The sequence below is a fragment of the Belonocnema kinseyi genome, chromosome 1 (genome assembly GCF_010883055.1).
Source record: "Belonocnema kinseyi isolate 2016_QV_RU_SX_M_011 chromosome 1, B_treatae_v1, whole genome shotgun sequence".
In the NCBI taxonomy this organism is placed as follows: domain Eukaryota; kingdom Metazoa; phylum Arthropoda; class Insecta; order Hymenoptera; family Cynipidae; genus Belonocnema; species Belonocnema kinseyi.
The window spans coordinates 98,680,771-98,694,299 of record NC_046657.1 but is presented as its reverse complement, the minus strand read 5'-3'; the positions used below and the strand labels follow the sequence as shown (position 1 = coordinate 98,694,299).

The window sequence follows — 13,529 nt, the reverse complement described above, 5'->3', positions numbered from 1 at the left end:
TACTTTTGGGTTTCAACCATTTTGTTGAAACATATACATTTTCCGGGCCAATAGGTGCTCACATATTTATATCTAAAAATATGTCTTGGCCTAATCTTTCAGATAAATATTGTAGAGAATGTTTGCATAAATAACGTATTGGTTTAGAAAAATTGTTTAAAAATGTACACGACCAACTCTTCGAAGAATTATCCACGATATTTAAAATAAGGGGTCTATTCTAGGCATTCCCGTGCAGAAATTGCCCAACTTATTTCCGAGTTCCGATCTTGGCCTGATCGGATTTTCCACATGTGGCCCCAAGGGGCAGATGATGTGGCTCGCGTCAGAACCACGTCGGGTCGGGTTAGGTTATGCAACATTATTTCGAGTTTTTTGTTATCGTTGTGATATTGTTTTTCTTTCATAGAACTTAAAATGCCTTGAGCAAAAAGTAGATGGCAAGTTCAGAATCACATAATTGTTGGTGAGATTTCTTATATCTGCATTGAAGGCAAAGGTAAGCTTTAATTCGCTAGAATCAACATCACAATTCATTTTTAGCTTCTGAAGATTTCCAGCAATGTATTTGAGAAAGCGTTGTCATTTTGAGCGCATTTACTATTTATGCGAAAAAAAATGTTTTCCAGCTTTTTAGAATTTTATATTTTGTTGCTAATATTGTGAAAATAGAGATTACCTTATACCAAATGCATGAATTTCCGGATTAGTAACATTATAGATTAAATGCTTTTTATATTTTCTCGAGCCTAACCTCACTTTTTAAATCTCACTCCTAGTGCTCTATGTGCATTAGTCAAACAAAAATCATTCCAAAAGAATATTAAGAAGATTCAAAAATATTTATAATTAAAATTCATTTGTGTGTGTGTGTGTGTGTGTGTGTGTGTGTGCAATAGCTCTAAATTTGAATATTGTTTTCCAAGCTTAATAGTTTTCTTCGAAATTCAAACTCTTATTGATAAATTCAAGCATTACAAACAGATAATGTAATGTAGAATATTTAAAATGAAATATAATGTATAATGATATATAATGTAGAATATTGAAGAATTGAAGTTTTGTAAAATACAAAGTTGAAAAAATATTAATGTAAAAACTTTTGAAATTAAACTAATTATAGAAATAAAAAATTAAAGGGGCCGTATCAGGGCCAGGTCGAGTCCCCATTTTGAATGACCAGATCTGGGCTCGGTCGGGTAGGGCGTTTCATTTACGGCTTTGCGCTAGACAGATTAATCTATTATTCTGCACGGGTTTAAGTCCAAAGTTACGTTCTAGACCTGTCAGTACATATGAAAAAATATTAGTGGTCAAACAAATGAATAAAGTAGTGTTTGTGCCTTTTGAGTAGCTATTTTGCATGGGAATTAGAAACAATAACATTTCTTAAGTTTGACGAAGAACCCAAATTTTGAGAACAGTAGTTTATTAAATATTTGAGAGTACATTAGAAAAAAAAACATAAACTTAAAAAAGTAAAATTCCTTTACAGAATTGGACAAGAAGGCTTAAAAAGAATTATGTTTAAAAAAACAGTCAAGAAAAATATATACTCAAGGAAATCAATTTGTACAACATTATTATTGCACAAAAGGCGTTTAAATAAGAGAAATATGTATTTAAAGAATATTGCAATCGACTCGTTAGAGGCATTTATATGGCGATTGAAAAAGGGGTGGGAGGAGAGGAAAGAAAACAGACAACCAAACTCAAGTTCAACTTTTTGAAGAAAAAAATTCGCTTGACCAAGAAACTTATTTGGCACGCCTCAAACTCACAATATGTCTTCCTCATTAAATTACCAATTCGATGAAAAATCCACAAAAACTATAAGTATAGGCTTTTTGAGAAAATAGATTTTTAAAATTTTCAGAAAAATCGCCGTCATTTTCATAATTTTGAAACTTTTTAAAATTTTTCGTTATAAAGGATTAAAATAAAGTTTTTTTTAACATCGCATACAGTTCAAATACACATAACTTTCTACAATATTTTCATTTTGAAAATTCGTGTTGCGTAATTACCTCTAAAAATAACATATTTCGTCCCGAGAGATTTCAAATGGATTCCCCGTAATTTCACATAAAAATCATCAGTCTCAATCAATTTAAAGAAAATTAAGCCAGATAGTATAAATTGAATTGTTATTTTACCTATTTAGAAGATATCGTAATTATTGTATATCCATATACCACGTAGACGTGGTCTAGTTAAAGTTTTTGTTTGGAATTTCTTCCTTGTATCATGAGGATTACGTTTTTAAGAGAAACTGAATTTCAGCGACTATTTTCGTAAAATATTAAATACGACCACTTTGACAGATGAAAAGATTGTAAAAATCCTTCGTTTGTTCACAAGGGTGGAGGGGAGACGTGGCAAAAATTGTTCCACGGAGTAAATTAATAAATTAATCAAGTAAATTAAAGTCTAATGTATGATATGATTATTTTAATATTAAATTGGAATTAATGTTTCAATTATATACTTTAATTTATTCTAAACTATTTGTGAAACTTACCACAACAGCTGTGTTGACCATGACTAAGATATTTTAATTGCTATAATGAAATGACTCCACATTTCATTGAAACAATATAACACGAGCGTAAAATTATGATTAAGACTAGTGAGGACAAAGTAATGCACGAGTGGAAACTAAGTTAAATTTTTATTAGCTGAATGAGTTGTTATATCTCAATTCGGTAGAATAAATTGGCTCTCGTTATAGACCACAGTTGTTTTTTCTGGAATTTATTATGATATATCGATTTATTATTATCTTTTGTTTACTTTAGATATCTGATTTTAGTTCATCGTTATCTTTGACGTAGTTCCTTCAACCATCCCCCCGTATCGGTATACCAGACAAGCAGGACTAATAATACATTTGATTTCTTCATATAATATTTATTTGTTAGAAAAGAGCAGCTAATGTTTTGCCTGCTCCGACTCTTTCAACTATATTAAGTAATTAATCGGGCCTTACTGTAAAGCTCACAATTTCTAGTACCAATTCATCTTCAATTGAACGGAATGTCTTCTGTTGGTCACTTTTCTGATGACCTAAATTCTTATATAACTGCGACTTTCCAATGGCGGCTCTCTATAGTGGGCAGGCCCGGTTGTGCAAGATGGGATTTCGGGTGAAATGTCGATGGACTTTTATTATATTTAAAGAAATTTGGTCGTTTGACTTGCGGATTTGGGTCGCTTCGTGATTCATGATATTGGGGCTTGTGCGTAATTAATGCATTCCAGTATGTACGTATTATGGTAATATTCAAAACTGCTCTGAGGAACAGAAATACTTTCAGAATGTCCCGCGCCGGTTTGTGCATTTTTATGAGATTCGCTGAAACTGAAATCAAATTTCTGAAATTCAACGTTCAACATTTTGACTGCTTGAAATACAGAATTTAATTAAATCTGGCGTGTCTTCAGTAATTAAACCATAAATTCCGACAATTTCTTTGGAGAATTGCGTATAAAATTGATTAAATCTTTAACAATACCCAGAAAGGTGTTTGAAACAATAACTTTTTCCATTAACACAGTGAAGACAAATTATGAATCTAACGCTAATTTCAGGGTGTCATATACCTGCAACAAAAATTAGTCTTGGTAGTGTGAATGGTACTACTTCACAAGGTATAGTTTGTCTCGGACTCGGGATACGAAACGTCACCTACCGTCAATTATTTTTACAGTTTCGCCTGATTTTTTGGCCGCATCGTCGTAGCCTTGACCCCAGTGGGTCGGATATAAGAGTATCTAAATCACTTCTTCAATCATCAAGTTACCATAAACTGTTCTGATGGATGCAGATATTTGCAATGTATGGAGAGAGTATCGTTTCAACAGCAATAAGGGCGTGAAACTTGATTTTGCGAAATACAGCAGCTTTTGCAGTCGATGCGGCGCTTTTGAAAATGAATTTGGCCACAACAGTCACTGTTAGTCATTGACCAATCCTGATGGATCGTTTCCTTCTCACAGCCTCCGCCAGGATGATCCCAGTGCTCCCAATTTTTGGAACTTTTTGAACTGCACTTTCGTCGCGCCGGCAACCTGATTGGTTGTTGTAAGAGCGCGCATTTTAAATTATATAAATATTTAAATTTAATATTTATGATTTTGTTACAAAGTAATTTTTAATTAAACTTTTTTTTTAATTTAAGTATTTGGTTAAAAGCTACTACCTTTATTTGAAATAAAATTCCAGAATTATCGCACAAATTTGCAATGTTAATTGATTCCACACTGTGAAAAAGCTCAGAACAATCATTCTTTTAACATACTCATGTCTGTTTTCCGCCCTTTGTACATTCTCATAATTATTGATTGAGAAAGTATTAGAATTATCCGAAATTTGACATCACACTTTTTCAACGGATCTTCACGTTTCGAGACGCCTAAATACGAAAATCAAGTTTTTACGATGCCGTCTGTTTGTCCATCCGTCCGACCGTAAACACGATAACTCTTGACAAAATTAAACATATCAAATCCATATTTGGCCCACTTTTTTAGGTCCTAAAAGAAAGGACGAGTTTGTTAATCAGCCATTTTTTATAAAAATTCAACATGTTAGCGCATTTTGAACATTTTTGAGACCACTTTTTTCTGAATTTGAAAATTCTATGTATGGATATTTATAGTATTAAAATGGAAAAATAATTTATCCTAATGACTTTTTTTCGATAATAAGAAAATTCTCAGAGAAATAACATTTAAAATTTGTTTTAAATCAACAGAATTTCAACATTTTAAGCCAAACAACGTACGATATGAACAAGTCAAGAGAAGAAAAACATTGCTTTTTAAAAGCAACTGTCATAACAAATTTTTGGATTTTTTTTTGGAAAATCGAAAATTCAAATTTTGATTGCACAAAAAAATAATAAAAAATCCCATTTTGTGGAAAAGCTATGTAGGATACGAAAAAAAGTGAATTAACAAAAACGGTTATCCAAATAAAGATCTACAATTTCGTTAAGAATCACTTCTTGATAGGACGGGTACTTTTTGTTTTATTCGTGATGAAAAATAAAATTGGAAATAAAAATAAAATAAAAAAATTGTCAAAAAATGACGAAAGTTACGAAAAAAAAAAGATTTAACAAGACCTGTTTACAAATGTATGTCGGAAATCGAGCACGAAGTGCGAGTGTCACGATGAGAATGTGTACCTCTAAGCCTACAGAGATTTGAGAAACTTAATTTTTGACTACACTTAATTTAGTACACAATTCAGAATATGAAGACGCATATAAATACTGCCATATAGAAGAGATCTTTTTGATAAAGTTTTATTCAAGCATTCCAAATATAAAGAATAAATATCCGAGCTCGAAGCGCGAGGTGTAATTATGTCCGATTTCAAACTTGCGAGCGAAGCGAGCCGCGCGCGTTGAGAATTTGCCCGCGAAGCGGGCAGGTTTTTTCCGCACTCACTTCCGCGTCACTGCACAAATATTTTAAAGATAATTCTGCAGTGTAGCATTTTGCCATTTGTGATTCGTTTTTGAAAAGAAATGAAAATTAATATATGGCTTAATTTGTCGCAAATGCCGCATCCCATCGTCCACACTTGTGCTGCACACATTAGTTTCGAGTGGAACGATTATTATGGAAGGATTATTTAATATGTTATTTGATGATCTTTGGCTTCGTTTTTTGAAAACTTTAAGGATTTATATTCTAAACTTTAAAGAACAACAGTCACCTTTTTATAATGCTATTAGAGTTTTTTTTTCACAAAAAAATAAATATTCTGCAGAAAATAACTCAATTTATAATCATTAAATATCAATTATTAATAAAATTCAGACCTATGCACAAAATACTTGGAAACACTCTACTTATGGATTAAAGATTATGTATGTGGAAAAAATTATAAAAATTCCCGTTTTGAGCTTAAATTTGTTAGAAAAGTACGGTTTCAATGCTCAAAATGTAAAGATTGACATTATTACTGCAAATATTTTCTCTGAGATATAGCCGAGTCGAATGTTTTTGGTGACTCGAAATACAAACTGACCCTAGTGGTAGTGGCAAAAAAATAAGACCTCAATTCTCAAAAAAATATAGGCAGCTTGATTTTTGCACAGATTGCCATGAGAATCTCACCAGAAAATTTTTTTTTTTGTGAGACAACATGCATGTTACAGGTGAAGGTGTTGCCAATACTGATATAAAGTTTCAAAATGTTCAGATGATTAGCAATTATTTTCTGTCGAATGAAAGGTGAAAGAGTTCCATAATCATATTATCATTTCCGAGTACTCAACTTTGACTAGCTTTAAGTCACTGCAACTAAATTATGAAAATTCTGAACAAATATATGGTTTCGTTAATCCTTTCTGTGCACAATGATGAAATTTAGAGCAAAAAATAATCATTTGTTAATAAGTTGCTAACAAAAACGTAGCGAGGTGTCATCTTCGAAACTAAGGAACGTACAGAGATGATTCTTAAAGCAAATTACACATTTTTCAATTGAATCTTTTAAAAAGTGGCAAAGTGCAAAAGCAAAGTGTCCTGCTGAGAATACGGTTGTCTCGATTATCGTAAAGTCTTTTGTATTTTTCCGAAAAGAAAATAATTTTCTAAACATTCAAGTGCAAACTGTTTGCTCATTGCAAATACATACAATACTGTCAAAAGCCAAAAATGTGTAATTTGCTTCAAGAATCATCTCTGTTCGTTCCTTAGTTTCGGAGATGACACCTCCCTATGTTTTTTAAAACAACTTATTAACAAATGATTATTTTTTGCTCTATGTTTCTCCACTGTGCATGAAATTCTACGACTAAAATCTGAGAAGGTAAAACAGAAATATGAATTAAAAACAGAAAATTGTAATAGTTTTTAATTATAAAAAATGGACTCCAGTCATCGAATCCAGTCTTTAGAATTTTAAAATCATTCGTGAAATTCAAATATAACTTGTAGAAAAAATAAAAAAATTTGAATTTTATACAGTAGGTTTTAGAAACTGCCCCCCATACCATCCTCCATTCCAATTATTACGACCTGTCCACGAGCACAAAGAATATGCGTGAAAAATTTGCTGCCGGTTTGTCAAAAACTACGAGTGTGCTCCTCCCTCCTATCCTCACCTCTTCTATAACTCCACATACACTTACGTATTGCCTGGAAGTCCAAAGATTATGTGGGCAAAATTTGGTGCCAATTGTAAAAAACTGGATTTTCATAAGCATTATACGCTTTAGGCCACTTGATTTTATATATTTTTAAAACGGTGTCCCACCCCAACTCCATACCCCCCACTCTTAAAACCTGTCCGGGAGCCCAAAGAATATGTATAGAAAATCTGATACCGATTGGTCAACAACTGAAGCTTTGTCCCAATTATCTATCCTACCCATTCCTATGTCTTCCGCCTTCTCTGACGACCTGTATGGGAGCCCAAAGAATATGCTCGCAAAATTTGGTGGCTCCAAGAATATGTGTGACAAACTTGATGCCGATTGGTCAAAAACTGCGATTGTGCCTCCCCTCCTACATTCATCCCTCTTATACTCCCCCCCATACTCTTACGACATGCCGAGAAGTCCAAAGAATATGTCAATGGGTCCTAATAAAAAACACCTGTCTCAAGCGGTAGCTTATTCGCTTGTTTACTAGGGATGGGAAGATAGATGAGGAGTTAGATAGACGCATAAACGAAGGTAAGAAGGTTATTGGTAGACCAGGACCCCTTATCAGAAGTAAAAATCTATCAAAACATCTAAAATGGTAATACATAATACTATATTTGTTTCGACTCTACTATACGGCAGCGAGACATGGTCTTATCAAGAAAAAGATAAGAGTAAAATTAACGCCATTGACATGAGATTCATGCGCATAATATGCGGGAAAACTTTGATGGACAAAGTGAGTAACGAGATAATTCTAAAAGAATGTGGTGCAGAAGAGACGCTAGTAGACACATGGGACAGAAATCGGTTAAGATGGTTCGGACATGTTGAGAGAATGCCAAATGAACGACTAACGAAACAAGTGTATTAAGGTAAAGTAAATCACAACGTGCACAGAGGTAGACCGCGAAAAGAATGGTTAGCATGTGTGAATGAGATCCTAGTTACAAGAGACATAAGAAGCCACAGAAACACGAGAGCCTGCATGGGAAAATGTACGGACATAAAAGAAGCTAGAGAAGTATGCCAGGACAGGAAAGTATGGCGGCAAAAAGTTAATAAAAAGAGTGTTAGTAGAGTGAATGTGCTTGAAACAAAAGACCTTGAAAACTAATGGAGCCAAGGGGGGAACCTCACATGACGATTTTGTGTGGATCTTCAAATAGGGTGATTGCTAGAGAGATTAATCAGCAAACTGGGTCGGATCTAAAATTTTTATATCTCTTCCTCACATTAGTCCCTTCCCCACCGAGCGAGTCACGCCTACCCCGAAAGGGAAATGGCTTAATGGTGTCATAATAATAATAATAATTGATATTTTTGATTTGATAATTGTCGGGTCGGGTGTTTAAGGAAAAATGAACAGATGCAATTTGGACACTGCGTGGTTCAAACTGGAGGAAGCAAGGGCAAGCAATAGCCCTGAAATGCATCTGACAAACATCACAGCTTTAGATAAAAAAAACCGAACGCTCAAAATCCATCTGACTTTCGACCGATAGTCTGTCTTCCAACAATTTATGAATGTGATTAAATTTATTCTTAATTGATCACTGGGGTTATAAATGAATAATTCACGATAATTTTGCGACGTTTCGTCAGATTGGTTTTCTGACCTCTTCAGACTAGAATTTGATTAAAACCTCTTTTTTGTTAATACTATAATACGCAATCGTAATGTTCATCCATAATACGTAACCCTACGTAATCAATACTTAACCATAATACGTAATTGTAATGTGCATCATAAAAGAAAGTTTGATAATTTGTTATTAGAAAATGACCATCGAAATATTGTACACAGAGATTCTTGGGTCAAGAACCGTTCTGACAAACAAATTCCGGTAGAGGTTATTGATACTGTGTCCCTAGGTCCCAATTATTATATACCGTCTAAATTTTCAACTAAAGATGCGATCAATACTATACAAAATTTAGAAATATCATTACAATCGTTAGACATAAATGATTCCATTAAAAACGAAATAAGGAATAAAGTGACGAATAACATTTGTAATATTAAGAATCAAGATACTCACATCTCTAACGAAGAAAGATCTTTTGCCAAAACATTGAAATCAACAAAATTGTTTATCCAAAAGAATTCTGATATCCGTTTTACAATTGCAGATAAGGAAAATTTAACAGTTTGCATGAACAAAATAGACTATTTAAAAAAAATTCACGATCTTTTACTAGATTCTAAAACTTATATAAGAATAAATAATAACCCTCTTAAGAAATTACAAGAAAATACCTCAATAATATTAAAAAATTTAAATGATAATAATTTGTTACAATTTAAATATCATAACAATGATTAACAACTAACACTACAATAGCTAAAGGTTACGGTTTGCCCAAAATTCATAAGGACATACCACTGCGTCCTATAATTTCCTTGATAAATAATCCGACTCATGTTTTAGCTAAAGTTATATAGAATTATCTAAAAAAATGGCATAAAAACTCCTATTTCAAACATTAAAAATAGTCTTGATTTGAAAGAAAAATTAAATAATTTAGTAATAGATAGTGCCCACATTTTTATGTCCTTAGATATCAGTTCTTTATTTGCTAATGTCCCGTCTTTATTAGTAATGGAGAGCAAGCCTTGAAAGAAGATTTCAAGATATTCAAAACGATTGCAAAATCCCTTTCGATGATATAACAAGCGGTATAAAATTTCTGTATGACAATACTTATTACGTTTTCAATGGTAATTTCTACCAACAAATTCATGGCACTCGGATGGGTTAACCCATTTCACCTTTACTTTCAAATATGGTTATGGATGATCTGGAAAACAGTTCTTTGAAAACATTAAAAGAAAAATACAATATACATCTTCCCTTTTATTTTAGATACGTGGACGATTCTATCTTGTGTGTCAAAAGGGATCATATTCAATTAATTGCCCACCTTTTTAATTTCTACAATAAAAATTTGCAATTCACCTTTGAGCTTGAATAAAATAATATTCTACATTTTCTAAACATTTCTCTTATAAGAGGCAATAATAACATTATTACTAATTGGTACCAAAAACCTTCTTTATCCAACAGAACGAATTAACTATTTTTCGGGTCATCCAAACCCAAGTGAAAAAGAACATTGTTTTCAACCTTGATGACAGGGCAATGATGTTATCGCACAAAAAATTTCACGCGAAAAATTTGAAAATTATTACCCAAATGTTGCTTAATAATGATTATCCGATAAATTTTATTAAAAAATAAATTAAAATACGTAAACAGAAAGTAAATTTTTGTCCCAAACATAATAACTCTGTGCGAAAACAATTATGGGCCCGTCAACCAAAAGTCAGTTTACTATACATAAAAAAGTTTTTTGACAAAACGTCTCGTCTTCTCAAAAAATCTAACATATCTACAATTCCATCGATAAAACCCTCCTTGTCATCTGTTATCAGACTAGGCAAGGATATAGCTGAAAAATAGGAAGAACCTAACGTTGTTTACAAAATTCCCTATAAAAAATGCTCTGCTTCTTATGTGGGTGAAAGCAAAAGAATGTTAAAAATGCGTATAAATGAACACATTAATAATAAGAAAAACGAACTTATTATGAATGTACATCGTAGGATATATAACCATGAATTTGATTGGGTCAATACTAAAATTCTTGATTTTGAATCCAACTGGAATAAGCGTCTTATTTCCGAAATGTTATATATTAAGAGCAACAAAAATAGTTTTAACAAAAAAGAGGATATTCATACTTTGAATCACATGTACAATCCAGTAATTCTTAATTTAAAATCATAATTTCTTTCTTACGATATTTATTTTGACACGTGATATGAGATCAGTTCCTGAAAGTGCGTGCTTCTTAATATAAATACCCCCTTAGCTTCTAATGACAACCAGTCATTGCCTTCTCCTCACAGACGATGTGTTAACAACGAATTTTTATTTCTGACTAGTTGAAATTTTTCAACTTTTTCTTCTATTTTAAATGTGAAACGTTTATGTAAGTTTATCAGGTAAAAATTTTATTTTAAACAATTTCGGTGGAAAAAAAGGAAAAATCTGTTTCTTTTTGTTGGTTGTACTTGTTTATATCTTGGTGTTTTAATAAAATTCTAGCCTGAAGGGGTCAGAAAACCCATCTGACGAAACGTCGCAAAATTATCGTGAATTATTCATTTATAACCCCAGTGATCAATTAAGAATAAATGTCTTCAAATCTAATAATGGAGAGTGACACAAATTTTTATACCAATTTATAAATCTCTTACAGCTATCATTGCAGATAAGGTATATTCTCATTGCGACGAGAATGACATTCTTACAGAAGAACAAAAAGGATGTTGTAAAAACTCTCGAGGCTGTAAAGATCTAGTCACTATAGACGCTGTTGCCATGACTCAAGCTCGTAAGCATCAAAGGAACTTACACATGGCATACATTGACTACAAGCAAGCGTTTCCTTCCGTGCCGCAAGACTATTTGCTTAAAGTCTTAAAACTTTACAAAATCTTCCCACGCATTATGTACTCTCTAAGCAATGCGATGAGGCTCTGTGGTACAAGAATCAAGTATTTTGATCATGTACAATCAATGATAACTAAATGAATACGCTTCACGACGGGTATATTTCAAGGAGACTCCTTCAGTGCACTATGGTTCTGTTTAGCGTTGAATCCATTGAGCAAAACACTTAACAGCATATCTCATGGGTTCAGAATTCATGATAATGAGGATGGTCATCAAGTGACCCATCTTCTTTACATGGATCACCTGAACTTGTACGCTAGTTCAGCCCAGAAACTGCAGCAAGTGATCGATGTCACACAGCAGTTTTCTAATGATACCCACATGGAGTTCGGACTAGATAAATGCAGAAATCACGTACTCATTCGGGCTCATAAAATGGTCTAACCCCGCTCTTGAAAAGTTAAACAGAATTGTTCGCGTAGAAATGACGAAGCACCGAATGCACCACAGAAATTCAGCGACTGAAAGGTAGTTCTGTCACGACATTTAGGGGGTATGGGCGTTGTAGATGTCAAAAAACTGTGTGAGTCACAAGTTATACAGTTGCGAGACTATTTTAACAGCAAATGAAATGTTGCGCTTTACAGTACCATCTTCCAAGCGGATCTTGACTACACGCCCTTAAATTTTTCCTCAGATGGGGCCTTGAATACCAGGGCAAAAACCATAGAGGAATTAGAAATACAATGGAGGCAGAAAGCCATCCATGGCGAGCACCCCAACACGTTAGATCAAAATGAAGTGGATAGTAAGGCATATGATATGTGGCTAAGAAAGGGTGTTCTGTATCCAGAGACTGAAGGATTCGTCATTGCAATACAGGACAAGGTTGTCAGCACCAGGAATTATCGCAAACACGTGTTACATCAAGATGTGGTTGACCGGTGCTGATTATGTGGAGATACGAATTCATCGAGCACATTATTGATGGCTATCGCTTAATGACTCAGAGAGAATGCACGCACAGACATAATGATGTAGCGGGCATTATACATTAACAACTAGCCCTAAACCTAGGACTCTTAAAAGAATGGATGCCGTTCTATTGATACATTCGAATGCCAATTTTAGAAAGCGAAGATTACGTCTTATATTGGGATGTTACTAACCAAACGGATCATTACATCCGAGCCAATGGATGTGACATCGTGATGCGAGAAAAAAAGGTGGAAGAGTCTACATCATCGACATTGCTTTTATACTTAACCGAAATTTGCAGTCAACCCATACAACCAAGATCCACAAGTATAGCCAGTTAAGGCATGAAGTAAAGACCATATGGAGGAATGTGCATCATGCATTTATTCATCCCATTGTGATTTCGGCTACAGGCAATGTGCACGCAAAATGCACTGAACATCTTGAACATTTAGGAGTCAGTATGTTACTGGCAGCAGCTCAGATGAAGGTTTTATTAAACACCTGTTGTATTGTTTTTGTATCGCTAAGTTTAAGAATTGGCTGTTTATTTTCTTTATGTGTTTTGTTAAACATTTTTTTAATTCCGCGGTTTTGAGCAAGAGCCACGTAGAGTTGCATCATCGACGCAAATGATCGATGAGATCCACCCCCACCTTCGCCTTCTGCAGAATCAATGCGACTGAAACCCCGTGGAGTGGCAGAAAGCATCCAGAGGTGACTGTTGTCATCTCCAACGCTCGTGGCCGCTCGTAATTGTATACCTACTACATCATCGCAGGAGGTTTCAAGGATCGTATTAAATTTGTTAAATTAATTTATAATATTCTAATCTCATCAGTCGCTTGACTTAGTCCATGGCTATGATGTATAACCGGGTTTACCCAGTTAAATTTAAATATATTTTAAAAAATGTGCCCCC

At 33.7% G+C, this 13,529-nt stretch overlaps 2 protein-coding genes across 3 annotated transcripts in view; one reads left to right on the top strand and one right to left on the bottom strand.

The window, feature by feature from the left end:
• Positions 1-2,643, bottom strand: part of LOC117167336 (probable multidrug resistance-associated protein lethal(2)03659) — a 59,115-nt gene extending 56,472 nt beyond the window's left edge. Inside the window, exon 1 of the mRNA XM_033352210.1 lies at positions 2,522-2,643. The gene's annotated coding sequence lies outside the window, so the exon portion shown is untranslated. The remainder of the gene's footprint in view (positions 1-2,521) is intronic.
• The window catches only part of LOC117167351 (probable multidrug resistance-associated protein lethal(2)03659), a 199,681-nt gene that overhangs the window by 98,851 nt on the left and 87,301 nt on the right, over positions 1-13,529 (top strand). The window lies entirely within an intron of this gene.